General features: G+C 41.7%; 1 long non-coding RNA gene across 1 annotated transcript in view; it reads right to left on the bottom strand.

The window, feature by feature from the left end:
* The window catches only part of LOC113034873 (uncharacterized), a 41,443-nt gene extending 20,981 nt beyond the window's left edge, over window positions 1-20,462 (bottom strand). The window contains exons 1-7 of the long non-coding RNA XR_003274253.1: window positions 20,258-20,462; window positions 14,060-14,289; window positions 13,761-13,949; window positions 12,355-12,419; window positions 11,982-12,267; window positions 8,788-8,939; window positions 8,478-8,695 (exon numbers count right to left, since the gene is read on the bottom strand). This is a non-coding gene — a long non-coding RNA (uncharacterized LOC113034873). The remainder of the gene's footprint in view (window positions 1-8,477; window positions 8,696-8,787; window positions 8,940-11,981; window positions 12,268-12,354; window positions 12,420-13,760; window positions 13,950-14,059; window positions 14,290-20,257) is intronic.
* Between the last annotated feature and the right edge of the window lie 4,656 nt (window positions 20,463-25,118).

The raw sequence follows: 25,118 nt of genomic DNA, 5'->3' as shown, positions 1-25,118 counted from the left end.
CCTCTGGATGCAGAGAACAAGCGTTGCTGGAACCTGGAGCACAGAAGCTGCCGTCTGGTTGTATTTCAGACTTCGCGTTCTTGTGTTTGCAGAGAAGAGCTCAGAGCTGGTTTCCACTCTGCTGCACATCCACACTGGGAGCTGCCCAGTACGAACACACACTGTGCTTTTAATAATTACCGTCCACTTCCATGCATGATATTATTGTATGTATTACTGTAGGGTCTACCTTCAAAATATAAAGAGCCTCAATATTTAAAAAAACTGAATTGAATATTATGATCTTACAGCTGACATCTCTAATTATAGTTTAATAAGAGGTATTTTGTGAATAAATAAAACCTATAATTTATTTATACTGTATAAATATTAAAAGTACTTCTACAATAAAACATAAAAAAATTAATAGTTTCAAACAATTTAAATGAAAAACATTTTTACGTGTATTTATTTCTTAAACTTAAAACATGATAAAGTTGTTTCAGTTTATATTCCTGAGAGTTTTCATTACAAGCAGTAAAAAAAATGCAAATCTGAAACCTGCTAAAATAAATAGATAAATCCCCACAAACACTTTCTTACATGACAATGCTGACGGATGCCAATAGGCACCAGTATGGCCCCCAAACTTTATGAACTGGTCTGAGTCTGGATGTACCGTGTACGGTACTCTACACCAGCCTTTAACATTTGGTTCTTTCTCACTAGCCTGCTGCATTAAGACGTTCTTTCGAGTACTGATACACAAAATGTGCACTGTATGCACTCACTGTGAGTGTACTTTAAAACTGTGTTGCTCCGTTACTGATTGCCATCATTGACTGTGACACAGAGGCTGTGTTCACATGTACGGGAGGATTTTTCCTCAGCACAGTAAACTCAAATGTCAAAGAACATGAAGAAGAATTTCCCTTAAAATCTGAGATTATTGTACAAAATCTGTCACGTAATAGGACAGAGGGAGACGTTAAACCTTTCTGTATTTGTAACATGTGGTAGTGCAACAAAACGCACACACACACACACAAACCTACCTTAACATGAATGATTATAATGTTTTTGGCCACTTCACAACATTTAAGATTAAAACAGGTCGGTGCAAGTAACATATAATATAGCATAAATACATGTGATCAAAGTTTAGTTTAAAATATTTGTAAGTATTTAAATTATTTTTATTCGTTTACATTTACAATAATTCATTTTGATAACGTACAAACGTTTTGCTTTGAATTGTTCTGAACTATACAGTAAGGAACCGTTCAAAAGTAAAAATAGTTGATTACAAGTCTGGAACTTTGTTAATGTAGAAAAGTGTTCAAGTACTTTCAGCAAAGTATTTGTACTTTGTATGTACGTAGTAATTATGCAGCAGAACAAACACAGTTTAAAACTGTCAGTCACGTATGGAGTAAAACGTCTGGTTTTTATATCAATCGTTTGCACTTTTCCAGCTAAGTTGTTAAAATAAAGTTCAGCTGTTATGGGTATTACAGATGAAGTAAAATTAAAATGTAATTATACGACAATTATTATTAATTATTATTATTATTTAGGAATTAACGGGATGGACAAAATAACAGAAACAGCTCGATACAAGAACAATAACCTCATAAAACTTTCTACATTCCCCTTTTCACTGCTAAATTTCACCAAAAACAAACAATGTTAACCAAATGTTGGATTTCTTTGCAACCCGACTCTGAGGTATTTTTGACAGTTCAACATCTTCTCTGTCTTCTTCTTCTTTCTTAAACTTTCTCTCAACTTTCAAACGGTTTCTTACCACGACCACAAAGTTGATTATTTTTATGTCTTGTACATCAAGTTTAAAATATTAGCATAGTGTGTTGGTGTCACAAAAGGTCATACAACCCCTTTGTATGACACTATCAGGAACACTGACCATATAACTGTAATAAAGGTGTAATGTATCACAGAATAGTGTGCCTAATAAACTGGCAGCTGAATGCTTTTCACAGATGCTTGCAGTGTGTTTGTTTGAGTCACAGCTGAACTGTTTGCACAGAGTTTGGTGTGTTTGAATAAATGAAGGAGACGTTTTATTTTTCATGCCCGCTCCTACAAAACAGAAACGTGTAGATTAATCCTGACCTTACAGATGTAATCGAGGATGTAAACAACATCCAATTGCTCCTTGGGGTCACTGAACGCAGCCGAGGTCGGCCCCTGAAAACGAGATTTAAACCTACACGAGCGATTGTGTGTTTGGGAGTAAAGGGATCGCTGATTTTAAAAATACAATAACTGTTGTTAGTCTTTCACCTCCAGAATCGGACTGAAATAATAACATGCAACAATATTTAGAGACTGCAGAGCTCCTGTAATCTCATTACAGTGAAGTCTGAAAAGCAAACCTGCACTCACATGTGTTTTGTCTGTTGCTGAACGACCTCAGCTCGGTTTTAATCCCATGAAACTTCCTGTTATTTCCATTTTATGATCCAGATTTAAGGTCAGATCTCCTTATCCAACACCTCATACAACAACAACAACCAGCACATGGCTCTTCTGCTTTCATTTCCCTTCCACCTCCACGTTTTAGACTCCCCCAAACACACCGGCACAAACAACCTCAGACCATCGGGTGGTCCAGGAGGGAGTCTACTGCCCCCTCATGGACCCCAACTGAACAGTTCCACAGCAGCTCGTTCACACATGGACCAGTATGCTGACATATTTGGTCCTGTGCTATTTACTCTGTATGTTAGCAACCTGAATTAAAGCGAACGACCTGCTACAACTTCACAGATGTACGCTGATGATGCCATCAACTATCCACACGCTAAACCAAACAGGAGACTGCAGAAGAACTCTGAGTTATACTGGTCCACATATCCGATCCATGTTTGCATCCCAGTGTCAGTAACACTCTGGAAAGGGATCCAGATGTGTTTCAGTAACAGGAAAACGACGATCAGTATCAGAAAATATGAATGTAACAAACTTAAAACACAGCGAAGAGACTTAAAAGTAGTTTGCCTAACTTCAGACGTCTCCTCCTGAGAATGGAGGGAAAGTGTTTTTTGTGATTTCCTTCCTTTTTGGAGCTAAAAGAGGTCACTCAAACACACCAGATATCCAGAAAGCCCAGGATGTGTCCTCGACAACGGGGCAGCTCAAAAGATAGACCAAAAACAAATGTGCATTAAAGAGGACATTAATTAATAAGTTGGTTCCCATAAGGATACTGTAGGCTCTTTAGTTTACATTATAAACCACTTTGATGTGACTGCTGTTGTGTTTTGGCTCTATATAAATTTAAGTGAATTAAATTGAATATTAGGAAGAGTTTGTGTTCTTTAAGTTTGACGGGATACGTGGTTATGTGTTTGTTTTATCATCCACATGCTTCTGCTCTTGTCTGTGAATAGATTTCTAGATGTAGCGTCCACAGATAGGCTGCAGATAACAAAGAGTATGTTCAGATAAATTACACAGACTTTGAAACTCTCCTGCCTGCAAAGCAGCTCCGTCCAAACCATCAAACCTGTAGCATCTGCTTTAACATAGAACAGCACAAACCTGTCCCGCTGTCTCGTCTTATGTGGGACTGCATTGAGGTTTTAGTCTTTTTTCCTACATTCTGGTGGTGTCCAGTATTTCCAAGTCAACGCTTCTTTAACTTCAACACCGCAGCAGCAGTCGGCCTCCTTCGGACACGCTCAACCACGAATCATGTGCCTCAGTGGCGATCTGGAGCAGTGATGGAGCACCGATAAAGAATGAAATACTATAGATAAGTGAAGCCGGCGGGAAGTTATTTTTGCTATATTATTCAGTTATGCAGAGTTTACTGTGCCAAACAGCTTCATGGATTTAAGGGAATAAATGAGTGTAGCAATGCATGTTTATATTATTCACATAGAGACTGAGCTGGGGTAAAATACAGTATATTTGTCTGTCACATGCTGAATACCAGACCTGTATCCTGCACACGAGTCACCTGCCACACTGTGGGCAGGGTGAACGGGTCGGGGGGGGGTCTCAGATCCAGGATTAGATCCAGTCTGGCTTAGAGTAGACCTCAGATCCATCACAACTGTTTCCATATCCCAATGCATTATTCAGGCTTTCCTATCCTATCTTTAATTCCTCTGGGTGCATATCCGTGTTCAGCAGTGTATGCTTTAATGTTCTGTTAATCAATAATTCATTAAGTTTGTCTATATTAACAGCTCGTGTGGTCATGTCTTTGTTTCTCTTTTGTTTAAGTGTAAGAAAATGTGTTATAGAAATCACATTTTCATTTCAAGTCACTCCTATTTTTTCTCTTTAATGAAGAATACATCAGTTATTGCTCGTGTTTTGTAAATAAAATACAAGTTCTATTATTTTTTGCTCTTTTTAATAAAGACGTGCATGCTTACACTGTGAAAGAGTAAAATTACCATTCTTGGTAAAATTTGTTCTGCACGTTCTTTAAATCCTTTGTTGAAATCGTTATCATCAGTAGGTTCTGTTTTTGGTAGCGTTCGTGTGCATTCGTGTCCCTCTGTCAACACCACAGCTCATTTTCAAGTTTTGACTTTATGCTGATAAAACTCAGTGGGGGTGTGGAGTGGGGTCGTGTCTACGATCCATAAAAAAATGTAGCTTACATCCATTTAGCTCTTTAAGGTCAACTTAATGAATTATTGGTGGAAAATTGACAAAAAGCCTTAAAATTTAGGAACTACGACTCTTAAATGTTTGGTGCTTCTAAATGTATTAATGTGCTTTTATTTGATCTTAGATTTTTAGAATATTTGTTCATATTTAAATATCCAGTAACATTGACTTTATTGGTAATCAAAAGATAAATATTACATCTAATTCGCACAGTTATTCAGGTGAAATGTGTTGTGAATATCACAGAAAACTAGCTCTCCGTTTCTACTTCCAGTTTAAGCTCTCGGTTGAGTTTGTATGAGCCGTACGTCATAAACTGCTGCAAATATTTTTAGAATCACTAACCAATGACAACAGCGTCAAGTCACGTGAGTTTGAAAAGCTGCGTTCATGAAAAAAGCCTAAACAGAGCAGGACTGAAACCCTCGTGATGCCGTCCACGTTAGTTCGAGGTCCAGGCTCCTCTTTTTCCTAATGCCACATCTAAAAAATTCAATATACTTTCAGTTATTTATCAATTTGATGCAACACATTTTAAGACCACAGTTTTGTGTTGGAGTAAAAGCTCTGGCTCGCTTAAGCGATCAAACCCCAGCAACACTTTTGACGCAGCTTCAACACTGTTTACACGTTTATAACACATTTATAACCTGAGAAAAGTCCATTGTGGTGTGAAATCGATCATACTTGTAATGCTGAGATATGCTTTAACATGCAATAGTGGGACAGTTCCTTACACTGCAGGATGCAAACACAAACATTTAATTAAATTCAGTTTCATTCACACAGCACCAAATCACAACATGTCACAGCTGTCAATTCATCTGTCATCATGAGAAACACGAGTCCAGTGTGACCTCATGTGGGCAAGATTAATAAAATGACTTAAAACATAATTTTGCATTAGTGTAAAAAGTTCACTCTAAAAATCCAACTTTACTTATAGAGCAAAAATAACACCAGTGACCAAAGTGCTCTCCAGTAAAAAACAGATAAATCTCATACATTAAACGACAAAGAAAATTAAACAATATAAACAAAATGAACAAAATAAAGAAGAATAAAAACCCTGACTGCAGGCTAACTCTGGTCCTACTCCTAAAATGGAAAAAGGTGTTTTTAAAAGGCCGGATGGGAGTGTTGGGCGGCCGCGTCTGGATCCGTGGCTCTCACAGTGAAGACCATCCCGATGGGCCCGAGCGGCTGCAGGGGGTGATATGAACTAATGAACTCGACGGCTAAATACACAAGATGACACGGTGCCAGGTTTGTGTTACTGCGCTGAGTTTTTGTGATATAATTGAGTTTTGAGCCTGTTTGAGGTTTTAACTCCTGTTGTTGGCCTCCTCAGAGCTCCCACTGTTTGGATCCCCTGATTTGTTTCTGCAGGTTTGGTTTCTTTGTCAATTTTTAAGTTTTTTAATCATTCATAATTGGGGTTGCTCTAAGTTACTTTCACTTCCTTGTCCCTCACATTTAAATCTACGACACCATGAAAAGAGTTTACGATGCCATCCTGCTGACCTTCGTTTGACTCGAAGTCGACGTGTTTAAAATCGCGGCCTCGCATTGTTTTTGATTTTTAAAGGATGAGGGAGAAACACACAGACAGGGCCTGAAAAGATGTGACTGCACAAAATTAACATAAAACAATTAGATTTAAAAATGATGCGGGGGTTGGAAAATTGTTGCATTTGAAAGGTGTTTCATTTTGGGGGGGGGGCTGTATGGTTGGCAGTATGAGTTATTTATAATATGATAAGAGCGTTATGCATTATTCTGTGAAACGTTAGTTATGCATGGTTTTTCTATCTAATTGTGGTGTTCAAAAACAAATTACACTCATCTGGTGGCTGGGAACTGAAAAGAAAAGTGTAATACAAGTAAATAAACCACTTTGCCAGCAAACCAACAAACCACACAAACTCAGCAGCTCTGTAGGGGCTGTAATGGCGGCAGTTTCATCAAACACCTGGACGTGAGCTTAGATTCACAGGCAAAGCCAACAAACAGGCCGATGAGCCGGGAAAGCTGGTGTCCGCTCACTCAGGACTCACCAACGACATATTTCACAATACATTAAATCTGCCGTCCCCAGCCTCTTTTGCGCCACGGACCAGTTTATGTCCGACAATATTTTCACGGACTGACCTTTAAGGTGTCGCGGATAAATGCTACAAATAAAACCAGTACCAAAAAAATATTTATTAATAACACACAGGAAAGAAAAAAACAGGGAAACAGAGTTAACGATAAAAACAATAAAAAAACAACAACGATAAAAACCCTGAAAACCATAAATTTCACACCTGAGCTTCAATTCTCGCGGCCCAGTACCAAACGACTCGGGCACCAGTACTGGTCCATGGCCCGGGGGTTGGGGACCGCTGCATTAAATAACCAGCTGCTAGCTTCCTGCTCTCTTATCACAGGCCTTTAGGCCGTCATCATGTGACCTGATGCTGACGCTCGGCTCAGGTAAAGAATATGACTCCATTTGTGAGCCAATATATCGGCTATTTAAAATACCACAAATAATTGATACAACAGATTTAATCACAGTCCAGTTATTAGTAGCTGGAAGTGCTGCCAGAACCCGCTTGAGCACCACTGAAACGAGCATTTCAGCAGTTGAACGCTAACGTTTAATTTATTAAAACTGGTGGAAAGAAAAACAAGATGTAAGCCCCGGCTAATCCTGCAGTCACACGAGGGAGAAACAGGGGTGCTTTAGTGACGAAGACCAACCACTAACTATAGGACTTTAACCAGAATACAACCAGTTGGCATCCAGCTTAGTCAAGTCCCCTACTGCAAAGACACGTCATAGATGATCCGAGTTAATCGATGCAGACCAGCTTAGATTGTTTACAACCTGCATTTATAAATCAGACTGTAATTATTTGACAGTGATTGTTGGACTGTTTGCAGATCGGTTGCTTTTCTACCATTTTCTACCAATCAGTCTGTGACAGCAAAAACACTGAATGCAACCACTGATTGTTGGTCATCACGGGGAGGTTACTGTGCTCTGGTGTGAGTAAACCCTAAGTTTCAGTGGTGATAATTATGAGCTGGTGTTTGGAGCCATATTACAAATTGTAAAACAGACAGAAATGTTGGTTAAACAAAGTTCTGCTTAAAAAGCCTTCAGCTGGACTTTTAGATGTTGACTTCATCAGTCAAAAGTAGCTTACCTGAAAAACACGCTGCTGTTTTGCTCTTAGTGTCAATAAAGTGGTGTTTGGGATTATAATTTACAAAACAAACTCATCTTATATTCATTAAACATGATCAGGGAAGTGTTTATAGAGTCCATAGATCAATTTTGTCATAGACAATCGTGTTTTTGCAGCCAGAGAAGTCGCCCCCTGCTGGATACTGGAAAAAATGCATTTGCTTTGTTGACAAAAAACCAATTGTAACTTTTTATTTGAATTTTTCTTTTTAATCTCCTTCAATCTGTTTTCAGCTTTCCATCTGAACCAAATTGCACAGTTAATCCACTGTATATAAAGGATGGCCTGAACCACTGTGACATCACCCATCGAGGTGTCCAGTTTGGTTTGTCCTCCTTAGATTGTTGCTGGTGTTTACAGAAATAACCTGAGCTCTCTAGCTTCTCCTTAGCTGAGGACTGGCTGTCTCTGCTTGCAGTTTGTTGCTAGCACACTGATTCATATTGGCAGAATATCGCCTCCATTACAGGTTTCCAGTTATTTAAATCCACACCTTCCAACCAATCAGAATTCAGAAGTTTCAGCAGCATAACAGCACCAAAGACACCAGCCAGACTGAGCTGAGAGTCAACAGCTGCTGTCTCAGTATGAAAACACGAGTCTTACCTTAAACCTCTCCGTCACCTGAAGTCGCGCTCAGTGGATGTCCAGCCAGCCAATCAGAGCCACCGCGGTGCCACTCGTTCAGAGCCGATGAACCGAGCCAAACGCCCTCCAAATCTGCTGCTGCTGTTGTGCAGTGCTGGACTGAAGACCCATAGCGACGCAGGTCCAGACAGAGACGCCCTCCCGTGCCTCTCCCAGCAGCCTTCAGGAGTGTGTGGCTGAAATACAAAAGAAGAAAGAGGCCGAGGGATGAGTGAGCGCTTCGGCGTGCAGAGGAATGTCTTAATGACTGTCTGTCTGTGTATCTAACCTCATGTCCGTCGTCCCGCTGCTCTTTTATGCTCCAAACCGAGAGTGTGACCTCAGTGCGTGTGAATTAGAGCTTAAACAGACATGAATGAGGAAATGTGAGGCACACAGTGCCTGAGAGAGTCTGAGTATCGTCAACAGTCAACAGAAAACCTGCAAGAGGTGAAAACATGACATTTAATTTCATGCAAGCAGAGAAACACGATTAAATACACTCGACTGACTTACAGCATCACATCTGCATTGTACTGTCATTTTACACTGTGCTGCTACACAGCGCACATACATGTGACACACACTGGAAAATATACTGAAATATTCAAAGACTGACAGTGAAAAATGTGTTTTTAAATGTATTGAAATGCACTCACATTAAAATTAGCTACTTGTTAGTTTTTACTTTCAGTATATTAGCTAGCAAAGCAAAGCAGGTGCATGTGGTTCTCATTAGATGAGGTGAATACTATTGTTTTACTTTGCTCTTTATTTCGTGCTCGAAGGCGTAAAAATCCTGCACTGATGTGTTGATTGCAGTGTCACATTTACCCATTAACACTTCAGGGGAGGATTTTTTTTTCACCTGTTGAGAGAAAGAAATAATGTGCAAGCTAAAATAAGAAATGAGGAAATGCAAAAAGGCTGAGTAGAAAATGTTGTTTTACTCAAATCAAATCTGCATTTTAGCATTTATGTCACTGAACTGATACGAGATAGTGTGCCATCTTAGGACAACCTTACGGTGGCCCTGAGAGGCCAAACGGACTGCAACTAAAGAAAACACCAGCAATAAGAAAAACGCTGCAGAAGCACACAAAACACAACGGAAAAAGATAAAAACTGATTTCCAAAAGCACAAGGGAAGTGTTTCTGGGGAGACAATAATCCAAAAAATGCTGAGAACTGAGAGACACTTAAAAGCGGAGGATCTGTCGATTTTGTGAGGAAAGAAAAGATGAACAGTAAGTGTGTTAGCCTAACTATTAGCACAAAAATCCGTCATCAGTATTTTATGAATCATGATAAGACACACCCACCATGTTTTGAGTTCCTGCAACTGGTGCGTCGGGTTATTGTCTCCCCAGAAACACTTCCCTTGTGTTTTTTCCTATTTCCGTTGTGTTTTGTGTGCTTTTGCAGCGTTTTCCATTAATGTTCGCCAGTGTTGGTCAAGTTACTTGAAAAAAGTAATAAGTAACTAATTACCGATTACTTGCCCAAAAAAGTAATCCCGTTACTTTACTGATTACTTATTTTCAAAAGTAATTAATTACTTAGTTACTTAGTTACTTTTTAAAAACACGATTTACAACCTGAAGAGGTGATAAAGTGATAGATCTTTCAGCCCAATTCTACTTTTTCTGCATCATCATCATACAAAATGTAATCAAATGGAAAAGTCTCTTTTTAAAACTTGTTTTATTAGTTTTAATCTTTTAACTTTATGCATCAAGCAAAAATTTAATTATATGCAACATTCTCTGACTGGAAGAAATTAGTTTAATATTTAAACCTATTTTCTGCACATTCCAGCACATAAAATAAAATACTTTTTGTGTTTACACTCAGTCTTTCAAATAGATGCAAGTAAAACACAGCAGAAAATAAATAAAGTCAAAACCTCAGCGGTCCTGTTGCTCTATTTTCACCTGTAAAGCAGGAGCAGGGTAGGCGGAGGTTTACCCTGGTGCAGGTGTGCCGCGGTCAGTGGAAGAATCCATTACGTCGTAGCTACTCGGTGCTTGTTGGAAGTTTAGGGGTTTTTTTCGCTGTAAAAAGAAGTTTTCTTCCCACGCACAGCGGACACTAATGTTTTTGTCACTTTTTATGGAATCAAACTCAAAGTAAGGTCAGTGCTTCCACGCTTTAAACGCTGCACGCTCATACTCTCTCTGCAATCGATATATGATCCATTGTTGATCTGCACACAGCTGTTGTCACGAACGGCGCACTCGCTTACGTCACTGTTGTGAGACATTCTCGCAAAAAAATCACGGTTTAAGTAACGCAGTAACGCAGCGTTCCTACGGGAAAGTAACGGGAATCTAATTACAGTTTTTGCAATAGTAATCCCTTACTTTACTCGTTACCTGAAAAAAGTAATCAGATTACAGTAACTGCCCATCTCTGATGTTCGCTAACCTTCACTTCCTGTTACGGAAAACGTTTAGCCGGTAGTTTCAAGAATCCTGTTTTACCCCCCGGAAGGTCATAAAAACGGGATTTACTTAAAGGGGTTAACTATTCATAAATCAACAGGCTGAGTGGTTGAAGAGATGATTATGAAGCTACATATCAGACTTTAGTATTTTTAATTTCAGCCTCAGCGGGCTGATGATCGAAAAATGCTCTGACATGCAGTTTTATCCAGGTAACTGAAAGTATCAAAATGAATCTGTGCAACAGTATCTGCTCTAAAAACATCTTTTGGGAGTATTTCCCAATTGTTATTAATATTATTATTGTTTTACTATTTAGTGAGTCCAATTTTTCCATATTTCAAATATTATTTTATATACTTTAAAGAAATACAGAATATACATATTCTATATAAATATTTAGATAAAAACATTACTGGAAACATTTCTGTCGTAATACTACCAAGGCAAACACAATAAATCCACAGCACCAGATATAAAAGTCCAAAGAACTGCTTTGATAATCGAAGCTGAGATATGGAAACGCAACAAAGACGAGAGAAACACGAGGTTTAAACAACATTATGTGTCATTTTACACGTTTGTTTCTTTAACTGAAGCCCAAAAAGTTGTATTTCACTATGTTGAGATATCTCAGAGATTAAATATGTTCCCAAAATTTGCAGTGGGACAAGTGAGGAAGTAATGACCAGCAGGTGAACCAATCAGGGAGGAGCAGACCATCACAAACACTGACATGAACGCTCAACAAGATGTGAGAGACAAGGAGGCACCAAGTCCAGTAAATAAAAACAACAACTTCTCAGTAGAAACCACAAAGTGAAACAATAATGGAGACATGAACCAAAACACAGGATCGCACGACAGCCAATCAGAAAACCACAGAGTCAAACAGAAGCAGGATCTCAACGATATGACACGAAATCAGAGTCAGCGTTAGAATAATAACGAAATCTTTCAAAGCTTCAAACACTAGAATAAAAAACCCAAACAGGAAGTTAAGCACCAAGACCTCTCACCATCAGCGACCATCACCCACCTGTGCTTCCAACAAAGCCTTTAAATCAAAACTAATTTTTCTTGCGACCACTTTGGCAGCGTGGCTGTCAATCATGTCGATCATGTGATGGTAGCAGCAGGCATGCGCCAGTCCCAGGAGAGTCTGCAGTCGTGGCTTGGATGGCGTTGCTAGCTCCTCATCGCTGACACGATCCAAACACAGACGCTTGGTTCCATCACAGGAAGTGAACAAGAAGTTGAGGTTAGTGCTTCCTGCACTAAAAACACCTTCTGTCCAACGTTAACGTGAAGCAGTCTACCTGTACCTGGGATGTTGATGACCACAGGACGAGGTTAAAGGTCATTCACAGGATCAAATCCACTGATTTAGAAACAGATTTTTAAAATATTACCTGATATTGTCCAGATGTGACTTTGTGTGAAACACGCGTGCTCCAAAGACAGTAAAACTACAAAACTGACAAAAAAAACTACAGATTTAAACATTTAGAGTGACATCATGCATGTTTCCCATAATGCAGTGCAGTCTGCAGTTATTACTGCACAAGAGAGTTCAAAGTTAATGTGCACGATACACAGCACCTACATGCAAATAGAAGATATGTAGTGTGTGTGTGTGTGTGTGTGTGTGTGTTGGTGTGTGTGTGTTGGTGTTGTTGAGACAGAGCCCCCCCCCCCAGACAGTCTGGCGTTCAGCCAGGACTGATCGGGGTCCCGAGACGTCCCAGAGAGTGACCCGAAGACTCGGCTGTCGGTCCGCATGAGCATCAAACACACACACACACACACACACACACACACACACACACACACACACACAGAGCAGTCAGTAGAGTTTGGGGGGGGGGGGGGGGGGGTGCTATCTGAAGGTAAAGGAGGGGTAAACTCCTCTCTCTCTCTCTCTCTTGGCTCCCTCTCTTGGACCAATCACAGATCTACAGGCTGATGGAGCTTAAATCCCAGAACAATAAACTTCTGATCAAATAATCCTTAAAAATAAGTAAAAAGTTGAGACGTGACTGCAGATACATGAAGAGGAAGGACTCGCGCTGTAAGGGCCGAGGCAACGATTCAAAGTACTCAGTGCGGACAGAATGTAATAATAATGTTTCCAGATGTCACACAGACTCAAACTGTCCAAATCAAGACGGAATAACTCCAAAACAAAAATCATAAAATCATTTATTTGCTACCTGACACATGCAGACAGCGTCACAGCAGTCCTACAAAAGCCTCTGCAGCCGGACCAAAACACCTTTGTACTCTTATTTTGAAGGACGACTTCACTTTTGAATATGGTCAGTAAACAAAAAGTGCATGTACACAAAATCCTGTCACATCTGAGGAAACTCATTAATTTGCCCATAAATAAAGTTCAACGTCTGTCATCATCGTTTTTCTTTTTATATTAGTGTTTATGTTTATTTTGTTTTGACTTTTGAGTTTGTTTGGCTGAGTTTCCACTGCACGTTTGCTTGTTTACTTTGATTTCATCGTCAGATCTACAGCACAGGTGTTAAATATAAAAACACTGATTTTTGTAAACAGTCGACTCTCACTGATCATCCAAAGCCTCGTTAGATGAACGAGTTCTAAAACTGAAGATATTTACTTCTTTATTTTTATTAATTATATTTATAAGGATATTTCTTTTCATAAAATGCTTGTTTCAAGTGTATTTTATTATTATTCTAATAATCTTGGTTATAATTATCGTATCAAGCTGTTGTCAGACGTACAGATCCAGTGTTTGACTTTTACGTATCTCCTGTGAACGTCACATGCTGAGCAGTGTTACCATGTTTCTGAAGTTGTGGCCTTTTTCTCCCGGGAACACGCAGCAGCTGAACCTTCGCACACAGTCAGGGTGAGATTTGTTTCTCTGGTCAAAGCGCTGCTTTGTTAGAAGTGACCTTCAGTTTTTAAAAGGTTCCTCCGCTCCCTCCTCTTCATTAGCACTCAGCACGTCCTGAAGGACAGCGAGGACCTGAGAGGAGCAGGTGGAAGGAAGAAGGTTGGTCTGTGGAGTATTTACTTCAAAAAAATGATCACAGTTAATATTATTGCATCGGTCAGATTTAAATATTTGTTTATCACCTCCCGGGATCGTTTACAGATGATCAGCTCATCACAGAGCTGGAGGGGACATGAGCTTTGATGATGATGCTTTTCTGGATTTCTTTCCTTTATTCAAAGACTCTGACTCAAAGAGTCTGACTCCACTCTGCCCTGTGTGACCGCAGCATGGACGCCCTCCACCCTGATTCTCAGAGGCTCGCCGGAGTGCATATGTGCTCCACAGATATCAGCTGTTTCCTCACCTGAAACTAAAAGTATATTTAGAAAACAAACACGTCGTACGTGTTATTATCCTGCCTCCAATTTTCTGCAACATGCAGTCCGACCTTCAAACCAGAGATATTGAGGTCACATGTTCAGATTTCTGATCTCTGGGCCTTGTTTACCCCTTCTCTCTCTCGCTCTCTCCATCCCCTTATTCACACACACACACACACACACACACACACACACACACACACACACACACACACACACACACACACACACACACACACACACACACCCCTCAACCCTCTGGCAGTTATCTGTTGTATGGAAACACAGCTAACCCTGCTGCCCTCCGATTGTTCCTGCTAAACCAACCAACCAACCCAGCTGTCCATCCATCCATTCATGCATTCATCCACAGTCAATACGTTACCTACTGTTAAACACACACACACACACACACACACACACACGCTGACATTTGCAGCTGAAACACGGTGGAAACTCAAGCTGGTATCGACTTGAAATTTGGAGAGATTTGCTCAGTGCAGCAAACTGCATCCACACACTCAGCTGCTCCTGTTTCTACTGCCCCGGGCTCAAACGCTGACATTTTATCTGCCGCCGCATCGCCGCTGAAAACGCCTGACTGTGATTGATTAATCTGCCAACACAGAGTTATGTATCTGCACTTCTGATGATTAATGCCAAACGATTTTAAAGACTAAAGGCCGATAACTCTTTAATGAAAGCGTCTCAGGCTCCAGAGGTTTGTGTTCACTGTTTTAAAACTCAGTAAATTACATTTGTCTGCAGGTGAGACAAAGCAGGATAAAACAGGACACTGTGTGATGCTAACAGGTTGATTTTAGTTAAGTGAAAGACTAATTATAGTTCTTCGTCAACTTTAAGAAAAACGTTTTTTTGGTGCCATTTCAATTCTTCATTTATATTTAAAATTAAGGAATAGTTTGTTTTTCAGTTTACATTTATTTAATCCTATTAAATAATATGATTTGAATTACTAATATTACTAATATTTAATTTTAATTATGATTTAAAGAAAGGACATATTTAAATAAAATATGTGTTTAGATAAATTATTATGAACAAAATAAGAATATAAATATAATCAAAGCCTTTTTCCCTCTCTATAAATGTTAAATATTTCAGGCATATTTAAGTCCAAAAAGGTTTAAACTAACTTCCAAATATAGATTCTAAAGAAAGAAACCTGCAGTTCCCCTGATGCCCAGCAGGGCGGCAGCAGTGAGTCAGTCCCCATAGACTCCCATGTTAAACCTTTACAGCAGAAATAAACACGTTTACAGGCTGATACACAAACTGATTGGTCTCTATAGATAATTTCCTTTCAAAACACCTACATGTGTTTTTATAACTTAAATTGTATCAAGGCTCAACATCTGTATTATTAAGGCGGGGCCTCTTAGCTACCATAGTATTACCTGATAATTTAGTGGTTCACCTGTCCAAAAGGGGTATGGCTCTTTAAAACTAGGATGGCGATGACCACAGTGGGGTCTCAGATCAAACCAGTGACATCACCACTGGGTGGTGTCTCGGTGGCTACGTCCATCATTAATATATTACATCCTATGGATTACTATTGTCTAGTGACAACTGCAATTATTTTTAAGGAATATGGACGAGGTGGGGCTGATGGATGGGCCGATAGACTTTAACCAGAAACAGGATGTGGTGGAACGGGAGAATGCTCTACATTCAATTTGTTTAAGGCAAAGCTTAAAAACTGGTTATGGACAAATCAAGTGTGTGATCATGTATGAGTTGTATAGTTTTAATGTTTTATTTGGGAACAGAATGGTGTGTATGTGTAAGTTTGGTGATGGAGTTTTTATTATGAATGAATGATGAATTTTTATGAATTATTATGCCTATTTTTTATGCTTAAGGACAACAGATGGAAATTAGCCCTTGGCTATAATCTGGTATGTTTACATTCATGTATTATTATTTTTTACATTTATGTTCATTAACATGCACTGTCCTAAATAAAATAAATAAATATTCACATGGTGATGATGTCATGTCGACATAGAGCTAAATCTCTGAGGAATGTTTGCAGCTGCTTGTTGAATCTGTGAAATGAAGAATTCAAACAAGTCTGAAGGTAAAATAACAAAGTGTACCTAATGAAGTGGCTGGTGAGTTATTTTTCATCAGTGGAATACCTCCCACTGTGCAGGACAGGGATAACCAGTGTGCAGTACCATTACTACCAGCAGTGCTACTGAAATACTGCTTGTAGTAATAAGTTCAAGAAAAGATGGAAGCAGCGGCGTCACAGTAACTGTAGGATCAAGTACTGGAGTCAGCATTCAGAAAGCCAAACACACACACACACACACACACACACACACACACCCTATCCATTGTTAATGGGAGTGAAGCACTCAGTGTTTGACTGTGGGTGAGCGAGGAGGCGGCGGGACGTCAAACAGCATCAACGTCAAAACGAGCAGCATTCAAACTCAGCTCAACGTCGCCGCCCTGCTGCTGCAGCAGGAGCACTGCACCTCATCGGACCTCAGCCTGTGTTCTCTTTAACTGTCTGCAGTTTTACATGATTGCATCTGCTCTCTAAACACAGTCACAGCTCACATTTATCAGACTGTAAATGAGAGGAGACCAGTTTGTTCTCACGGTAACTCAGTTTATGAAGATTAGGGATGGGTATCGTTTAGGTTTTATCTGATACCGGTGCCAAATCGGTACTTTTGAAACGGTGCCGGTGCTTAAACGGTGCTCAAACCGGTGCTTAAAGAATGGAGAACACAAAATTGGTCCAAAAACCTCTCATGTTCATCTGTTTTTTGTAAAAAGATAACAATGTTAGCCTTTTCTGCAGCTATGGGGCATATATGGTATCACTCTTGGCTGGAAGCAGTGCTTAACCAATGGAAAAAACACAAACTTAAATCCTCTCATGTTTAACTGTTTTCCACTTTTTCTTTGGTCATTTTAGCCTTTTTGGCCAGGGTGAAGGGAGCATCTGCCATCACACAAGAAGACAGCCGCATGTAGCTATGATGATGTTTGCTAGTTCACCTTACCTGCATTAATGTAATAACGTGGTTAGTCTACTCAACGTAAATTACACACGAACAACATGAAGCTACTCACGCAGAGAAGAACGGCTGCTGCTGCATCATCATTTCTGCTACACTGGCAGGGCTAGGGGCCAGGACTCTCCTCTTCGGGTTTTTGGGGGATGTTGCATAACAGGCAACCCACCCGCAGCAGATGTGCTCGGTGTGAAGTCTCGCAGCAAGCTATCAAATACGGCGCATTTCTCTGCTTTTAAAAAAACGCTATGCGTCGCCAGGTGTTTCATCAGATTCGAGGTGTTGCCTCCTTTGACAGTATCACAGTATCAGCTTAAAGCACTTGTTGCTGCTGAGTTTGCATATTTTGCTGTGAAGTACAGCCAGACTTTTGACCGCTTTGCCTTGGACATTTTTAATCTGTAGCTCTGCTCTAAAAGAACGTACGTACCTGGCCCCGCCTACTATCCTCGGAAACGTAAAATGATTGGCTAGAAGTGTATCACAGCTCAGGGAAAAAAAGCACTGAAATAAAGCACCGAAATGTGCGCTGCTTTTCGGTCTGGTTACTACCGTTTATGTCAGAACCGGTGCCATCATGGCACCGGACACCGGTACCCATCCCTAATGAAGATATACTGACATGGTTGTTGGAGCTAAGAGATGAGCCTCAAATCTGTGAAAGTATCTGTGAGCTGAAGACGTCGCTCCAACCTACGCTTTGACTGGTCATTGTACACACTGTTTGTATTTTGAGGAAAGTTTCTGCAGGAATCGTGTGTTTGTGCATCTCCACACATTTTCTGCCATCATGGGTTCAGATCACAGCAGGAGCGTTTCAGAGGAACGTTTTATCCACAGAGTCTTTGGAATTGAAATCTTTGTCTTCAGTGGGAACGATTACATCACAGCTGGAACGTAATGGAGCTGGTCTCGGTGTATTCCTGGGAATTCTGCTGTCAGCTACACTTCCTGTCTTTGTCAGTTTGCCCTCCTTTCTAACTGGCTGATCTCCTGTCTGAGCCCCACACATTTGCATCATCGCTTGGAGGCGTTACCTGTTCTGAGGTAAGCTAGCCTCAGGTGGAAGGGTGTCATAAAGTCCTCCAATACAGCGTCTCCGCTGATGCTGCCTGCGAACCGCACTCTGAAGGTGCTGCGAGTGCTTGTGTCCGATATGTGCCTGAGCCCATAATCTCAGACTGGAAGTCTTTTTGCAGCCGCAGTTATCGCCCCCAGTGGCCATTAAAAGTAATGCAGGTTTAAGCTTGCAGTGCATAGCACAGGAACGCTGCTGGCTTTAAACCAGGGGTGGGCAACTCCAGGCCTCGAGGGCCGGTGTCCTGCAGGTTTTAGACCTCACCCTGGGTCAGCACACCTGAATCACATGATTAGTTCATTACCAGGCCTCTGGAGAACTACAAGACATGTTGAGGAGGTCGTTTAGCCGGAGGGACAACAATCTGCTATGATGCTTGAGGGCTAAAAATGAGCATATGACATCATTAAATGCTGATGATGTAGTGCTGTTTAAAACAATATTATTAAGAACAGACTGAGCACAGAGGTCAAATTCAGGGGCTCCAGTTAGCTGAGGCGAAGCCTCGCGGACAGCTAGCACCTATAGAGTCATCTGTGACATCATTCAGTTGTCAGTCAAAGAGGCCACGCCCCTAATAATGCTAAATTTGAGCCTACACATGTGAGTTAAAAATAAAACCCTCTGGGTTGTTATAAATGGGGAAGTAACGATAGAGAGCACCGTATCAGGCTGCAAACATTCTGCAGGTGGAGCAGAAGGACGCCCGTTTTAATTTTTGAACATTTAAAACACAAAGTTCAGAAAGTGAAGAAGTAGGTCTGAATATTAAGATCCTATTATCACTTTTATCTCACTGATCTGTGGTTGGAGCTCTCAGAAAAAAAATCCATGATTTAAACAAGTTGACAAATCAGCTACAAGAAAAACGAGTGTGTGTGTGTGTGTGTGTGTGTGTGTGTGGTGATGATAAAAAAAGATTTTGGTTGCTTTAAGAGAGGGAAGCAGCTGTAGTGTGTGTGTGTTGCTGGATGTTAAACAGACAGTGATTGTGGCTCTAAGTGTTTCTGTTCGGCCTCGGGGGATTAGGTCGTTGACTTTAATGTTCCCGCGGAGCTCGGCGCTGTGTGTGTGTGTTGCGTCGGATTAGTCTCTATTTGAAGTGTGAGGTCGCATCTAATCTGCAGGTCGCTGTAAACAGATGCAGTGATCCCGCCTGTCTGAACACAGTGTTCACTGCCAGCGTTACACAACACGCGGAGATTAACACAGTGATTTCATTCTGATCACACAACTGCTTCCTGTGGAGGGCCGACGTTTCAAACGAGGCGGCTCTGAGGAATCAGAAAATGACAGCAGGAAGAATTACAGCATTAGTGACGCACAGCCTCAGCCACAGATAGAGATCAGGTGATTCACGCTCTGATTTTTAACCAACTTTAACAAGAAAACGTGGATTTGGTTCATGAAACAAAGACAAAATCTATTTTACACTCACTGTGTGGGGCTTTTATTGTGAAAGGCGAGGATGGGAGGAAAACCTTTTCACACGTGATTAAAACTAATCGTTTTTCAACAACTGGATCGGGCTGAGACAGATGTGAACAAAATGCAGTCTGGTTACGACTGATCAGGAGTGGTTCTCCGTCGATCTGCGACCCTGAGCTGCAGGGAGTGACCAAAAAATGAGGTCAAAGACACAAGTGGTGGAAATGAGCTTCCTTTGTCTGAGTTCACCAGATGTGACGACTGTGGTGTGAATCTAGCGACATCCAGTGAGCATGTGCAGGAAAACCCTCCTGTCTGACACATTACATGTCTGCCTTTTTAGACTTGATGTTTTACCCAGTACGAACCAAAAAGGAGTCACTGTAAACTCACCAGAAACCAGCTTCGACTTCCTGTCGAGTGCCAACACAGGTGCTGCCCCCTAGTGGTTCATTAAAGAGACTCCAGTATCGATAAACTTCCATAACAGCTCCATGGTGCTGTGACCACAGCGGTATGATGCGATGTGCAGCCAGATTCAGTTTCAGCTCAGATTTCTGGAACCTGCTGGATATGAAATGACTGAATTTAGTCTAAACGCCTGCGTTCAGAGGGCGTCACTTTCTTTTACTCATTTCCTGTTTTTCTGCCACCAGAATGTTCCTGCACAGAGTTATCAGGAGCATGTGATGGCTGGGAATTAGGAAGTATTGTTAAAGCTCGACTTTACAGCAGCCAGAAGGACCCATGTGAGGCTAATATATAATTTATCACACTGAGCTTATGTATCTCCTACAGACCGCGTACAGGATGATAGCGCTGTCTCCCACAGGACGCAAGAAGTCACTGAATGTTGTACCGAGGATGAAAATGATCCAGGGACAAAACACAATGCATGTGATTGGCAACTCTGCAGCATTCAGTTGCAGACTGACTTTAGCGAGTGTTTGTTTGCTTCACAATCTCAAAAAGATCAAAGGTGACGTGAGATAACTAACAAAATCGCAATATTTGTTATTCCGACACTCTGCATTTGACAAAACGTTAAAAATCTGGTGATTCCCACTTTGTGCTAACTCCTTCAGAGTCCTCGTATCTCAGCCCAACTGAACACTGATGGTGGCTTTTGAATCTTCATCCTCATCATCAAAGCATAAAACCATGAGGAGAAGCAAAGCTGCAGAATGAAAAGCTCGATGTTGGCTTTTCCTTTAATCTGTCAGCCATATAAACGACGCGATCACCTCTGAAAGTCTATTCGAGCGACCAGCCATCAGTGAGGTCACAGGCCCCGCCCTTCCCCTCCAGGTTTTCTGCTCCAGTTGGCGCAGCTGAGGTCAGGGTTTGTGACCTCAGAGGACCTCTGACATCATTATCGCCCCCGCGGCTGCTGCTGCGGCTGCCATGACCGCACTGAGCACGTGCACCACATCTCTGCTTTTCATGCAGATATCCTTCTACGCTGTAATCCTTCTTAACCCGACATATTCCTAAAAGACCAGCAGAGCCTCAGTCACCTCCCTGCAGCCGCGCTCCACCTCCAGCAGGCTGCCCTACATACGCTGCTCTCCTCCTCCTCCTCCTCCTCATCATCATTGTATTCCAGTCAGTTTTTTTATCCTCAGAAATCACACGAGAAAAAAAAGCATGCAAACTTGCACTAAAATCTGTGAAACAGCGAGGTGAAAGGTGAACCTGGTGAATCTGGTTCGACTATTCTTCACCTGTAGTTTGAATGCTGAACATTTGCCTGTTTAAATCATGAGACCAGTCACGATACAGAGATGTGCTTCTGAATGTGGACGATGTGTCTTCTGCTGCAGTGATGCAGTTCTGCTTGTGTTGAGTGATGCAAACAACTGATCGATCTAAACTCTTTAAACGTCAAAATTGATCATTAGACTTTTTTATGACACAACAGCGGTGAGTGTTCCCACCTTCTGCTCTTTGTAACTTAACGCCATCTTTCCGTTTTCGAGCTTTGGACATGATTTTGGAGGATATATCTTCGCACCAGCGATTGACCGCAAAGTAAAGCTACCGGAAATGTACAACCCCACATCCGGTCTCAAACGAGGAAGTTAGCATTTTCTCGTGCACAGGGTCTATCAGCTCAAATCCAACGGCAGCCTTTGGAGCTGTTACAGGAACTATTATTACTAGAGACACTGAGACTGTGAAGGAGACCAAACAGGTGCGCTCGAAGTAAAGAGATCTTCACTCTGCCTGTACATTACATCAGCAGGTGTTTGCTTCTGCATAAACCCTCCAACACTGCCTATAAATATCATCATGGTCGCTCATTTAATCTCTAATAAGAGAGCCAAGAGATTTGTCCAGATCTGACTATTTAAATGTCAGAAATCTATTTTTTTTTCAGCTTGTTTGGTTTTTTAAGGTGAGATCCTGACTCCGCCCTCCTGAAAGAGTAGTGGAATGTCAGCAAGCAGTACTCGAGTAAATGTACTTCTACTTTCCTCGTTAGGTTGCGTGTACGCAGTCGGCCGGTGTGACCTGAGCTGACCGTGGGGCGGGCAGCGTCGACCTCGGCGGTGTCAGATTTGACCCAGAAAGCAGCGGCGCTGCACTGATCCTGTTCATTTGGTGGGGATTTTGGTCACAGATTACAAAAGCTCAATACCATTTGTTTTGTAACAAGCGTGTGAAGTCAACACTCATAAAAACGCTGCCACTCCGGACTTTGAAATGCTGCAGGACCTCGTTACAGGCTTAATGACTGTTGAGCACATCCAGCGCTGAGGGAGCAGAAGCTCCCGCTAAGCTTTCCAAGGAAAAGTACTTCTTTGATTGTTTGGTCAAAATCTCCTCTGAAAGCCGCAGAACAAAACCAGAGGAGGGATTATCCTCCTTTGGAGAGGAAATGAAATTCTTCAGAAGAGGCACTTAAACGGGTTCCAGCTTCTGCGAGTGTGTGTTGGGGGGAAATACGAGCGGCGCTGTGCGACTTGTTAGCTCCAACAATTTGACATATCATCCAAAAAACGAGGCTCCAAAGCTTAGAACAACAGAAAGCGCAGCTGTGGGCTCGGCAAAACCAAACATCAAATCCTGAAAGATGAAGCCAATGAGGAAGGAAAAGCTGCAGTTCCTCTAACGTCCAGCGGAGGCACCAGCAGTGAGTCAGTCCCCATAGACCAGAAATAAACATGTTTACAGCCTGACACACAAACTGCTTCGTCTCTATGGGTAATTACCACCTTTGTAACACCTGTACAGGTGGAGAAAGCTTAAATTGTATTAAAGCTTAACATTTGCGCTAATAGGGGCGTGGCCTCTTTGACTGACATCACTAGCATTACCTGATAACTTAGTGCTTTACCTGTCTTGCTAAAACCAGGACGGTGATGACCACAATACTTAAACCAGTGACGTCACAGTAGCTACAGCCATCATTTATTTACAGCTTATATTTTTAAGACACACCCTCTAATGACAGCTGTAACAATGACTGAAGGATGGGGGGGAGGTCAGGTTGATGGAGCCGATGCACTTGAACAGGAAACTGATGTTTATGTCCAGTTTCATATCAGTATCTTAACCACATCTGTGCCTGTGTGATGCACAATTACAGTTTATTAGTGCATCTTCTTAATAGAGCTTGCTAGCATTAGCACTTTACCCTCGGGTGCTGAATGTAGTCCCTTCTGGCATTATCCAGAGCACTACTGTTCAGACTTCAGCCTTTTATGTACAGCCTAAGGTTTACCATCAAGTGACACTGCCCTCTAGTGGTGACTTGAAAAAGGGACAGAGGTGGTTAGGGTGGATGGATGGGTCAGCAGATGACAAAATATCTCCTTTGTGTCACATTTCAAAGAAGGTCTTGCCGTTATCTGTGTGATGTATCCATACAGGCTAACACAGGCCAAAATACAAATGCAGTGGCTTCAAAATCTGAAGCCAAGAAACCAGTGAGTGACCTCATGATGATAGCGTGGAAGCTGGATCCCCATCTTTTATGTACAGTCTTTGCATTCGAACTAAAGTCAGATTGTTGAGTTTGTAGCAGAGCTGAAAACGTGAACCAAACTAGGCCAGTTTAAGTGGCAGCAAAGTGCAGCTTTGAACCCTGCTCAGTGTTTCTGACACATTCAGATTCTACAAAAATAGGCACACCTTTGTTCTTCTGAAAGGTGAAAGGCATTGTGCTGAGGACATAAGGAGGTGATCAGCTGCCTCTTCAGTGAGTTTTATGTCTCAAAGATGGACTTGAGCATGTCATCTATCCTCAGTGTTTTACTTCTGCTGCTGAAATTTATGATAAAGTTTCATTTGGTGGAGAGCTGTGTCTCATGTATTTGAAACTCCTCAGATTTGAGCCAAGCCCTGCAAGGATCCTGATCACAGAGGAAACATGAAGCTCGGAGTAAAACGTGTGAATGTTTCATGGGGAAGGAAATGCTTTTGTCAGTTTGCGTGAGGCTCAGTGATGCGTTTCTGTGAGAGACGAGCATCACTGCGTTTACCGCAGGAGGAGCCCGAGAGGGGACGAGTGTGTCGGTAAACATTTGGTCGCGTTTGGCACATTCTGGGACAAAGTTTGAACACGCACCTCTTTAGTAAACTCCTGGGAAAACGGCGAGCTTCCCTCCGTGCCCAATCTTCTCCCCATCGTTGGATTTGAACAAACACAGTGATCAATGTGCGCCGAGCTGGAAAAACAGCGAAACTTGGGCCTATTAGCGGTTTTTGGAGACCAGGCGGGTCCCTCAGTAACGGGGTCAGGAGTCTGTTGGCCTCCTAACACGTTGCGACTCCGCCGGCCTCGAAGCTGTCTCCTCGCTTCATTCTCATTCGCCGGCCCGCAGCGTCTCTCACTCATTTGAATATTTTCTGGGCTGATGAGGATGCGAGGGCGGCGAACCGAGGGCCGAGAGGATAACGTAATTGCAGGGGACAAAATAATGACCAGTTGCAGCAAAGTCGCTAAAGTGTGTCATCCATTAAAATGCAAGCGTGTGGCTGAGCACGCTTTGTGGCGTCGGCCTCGTTGGATGTGACAGCAGAAACAAGATGAAGTGAGGACACGCCACAGCGGCGTCCTCAGACCCTCTGATGCTTCCAGGGTTTTGAAAACTGTTCAGGACCTAACAGGTCCATGAGCTCCACATCACAAAATGATCCGGACGTAGATGGGATCACAGCTGGAAGATGACCTTAATTTAAGTTTGATCCAGTAAAACGTGACAAACATTAGCGTCCGCTGTTCACTCTGCGTGGGAAGAAAACTTGT

The sequence above is a fragment of the Astatotilapia calliptera genome, chromosome 13, assembly GCF_900246225.1.
Source record: "Astatotilapia calliptera chromosome 13, fAstCal1.2, whole genome shotgun sequence".
Lineage (NCBI taxonomy): Eukaryota > Metazoa > Chordata > Actinopteri > Cichliformes > Cichlidae > Astatotilapia > Astatotilapia calliptera.
The sequence above is the reverse complement of the archived record's forward strand: the minus strand, read 5'-3'. Positions and strand labels throughout refer to the sequence as shown.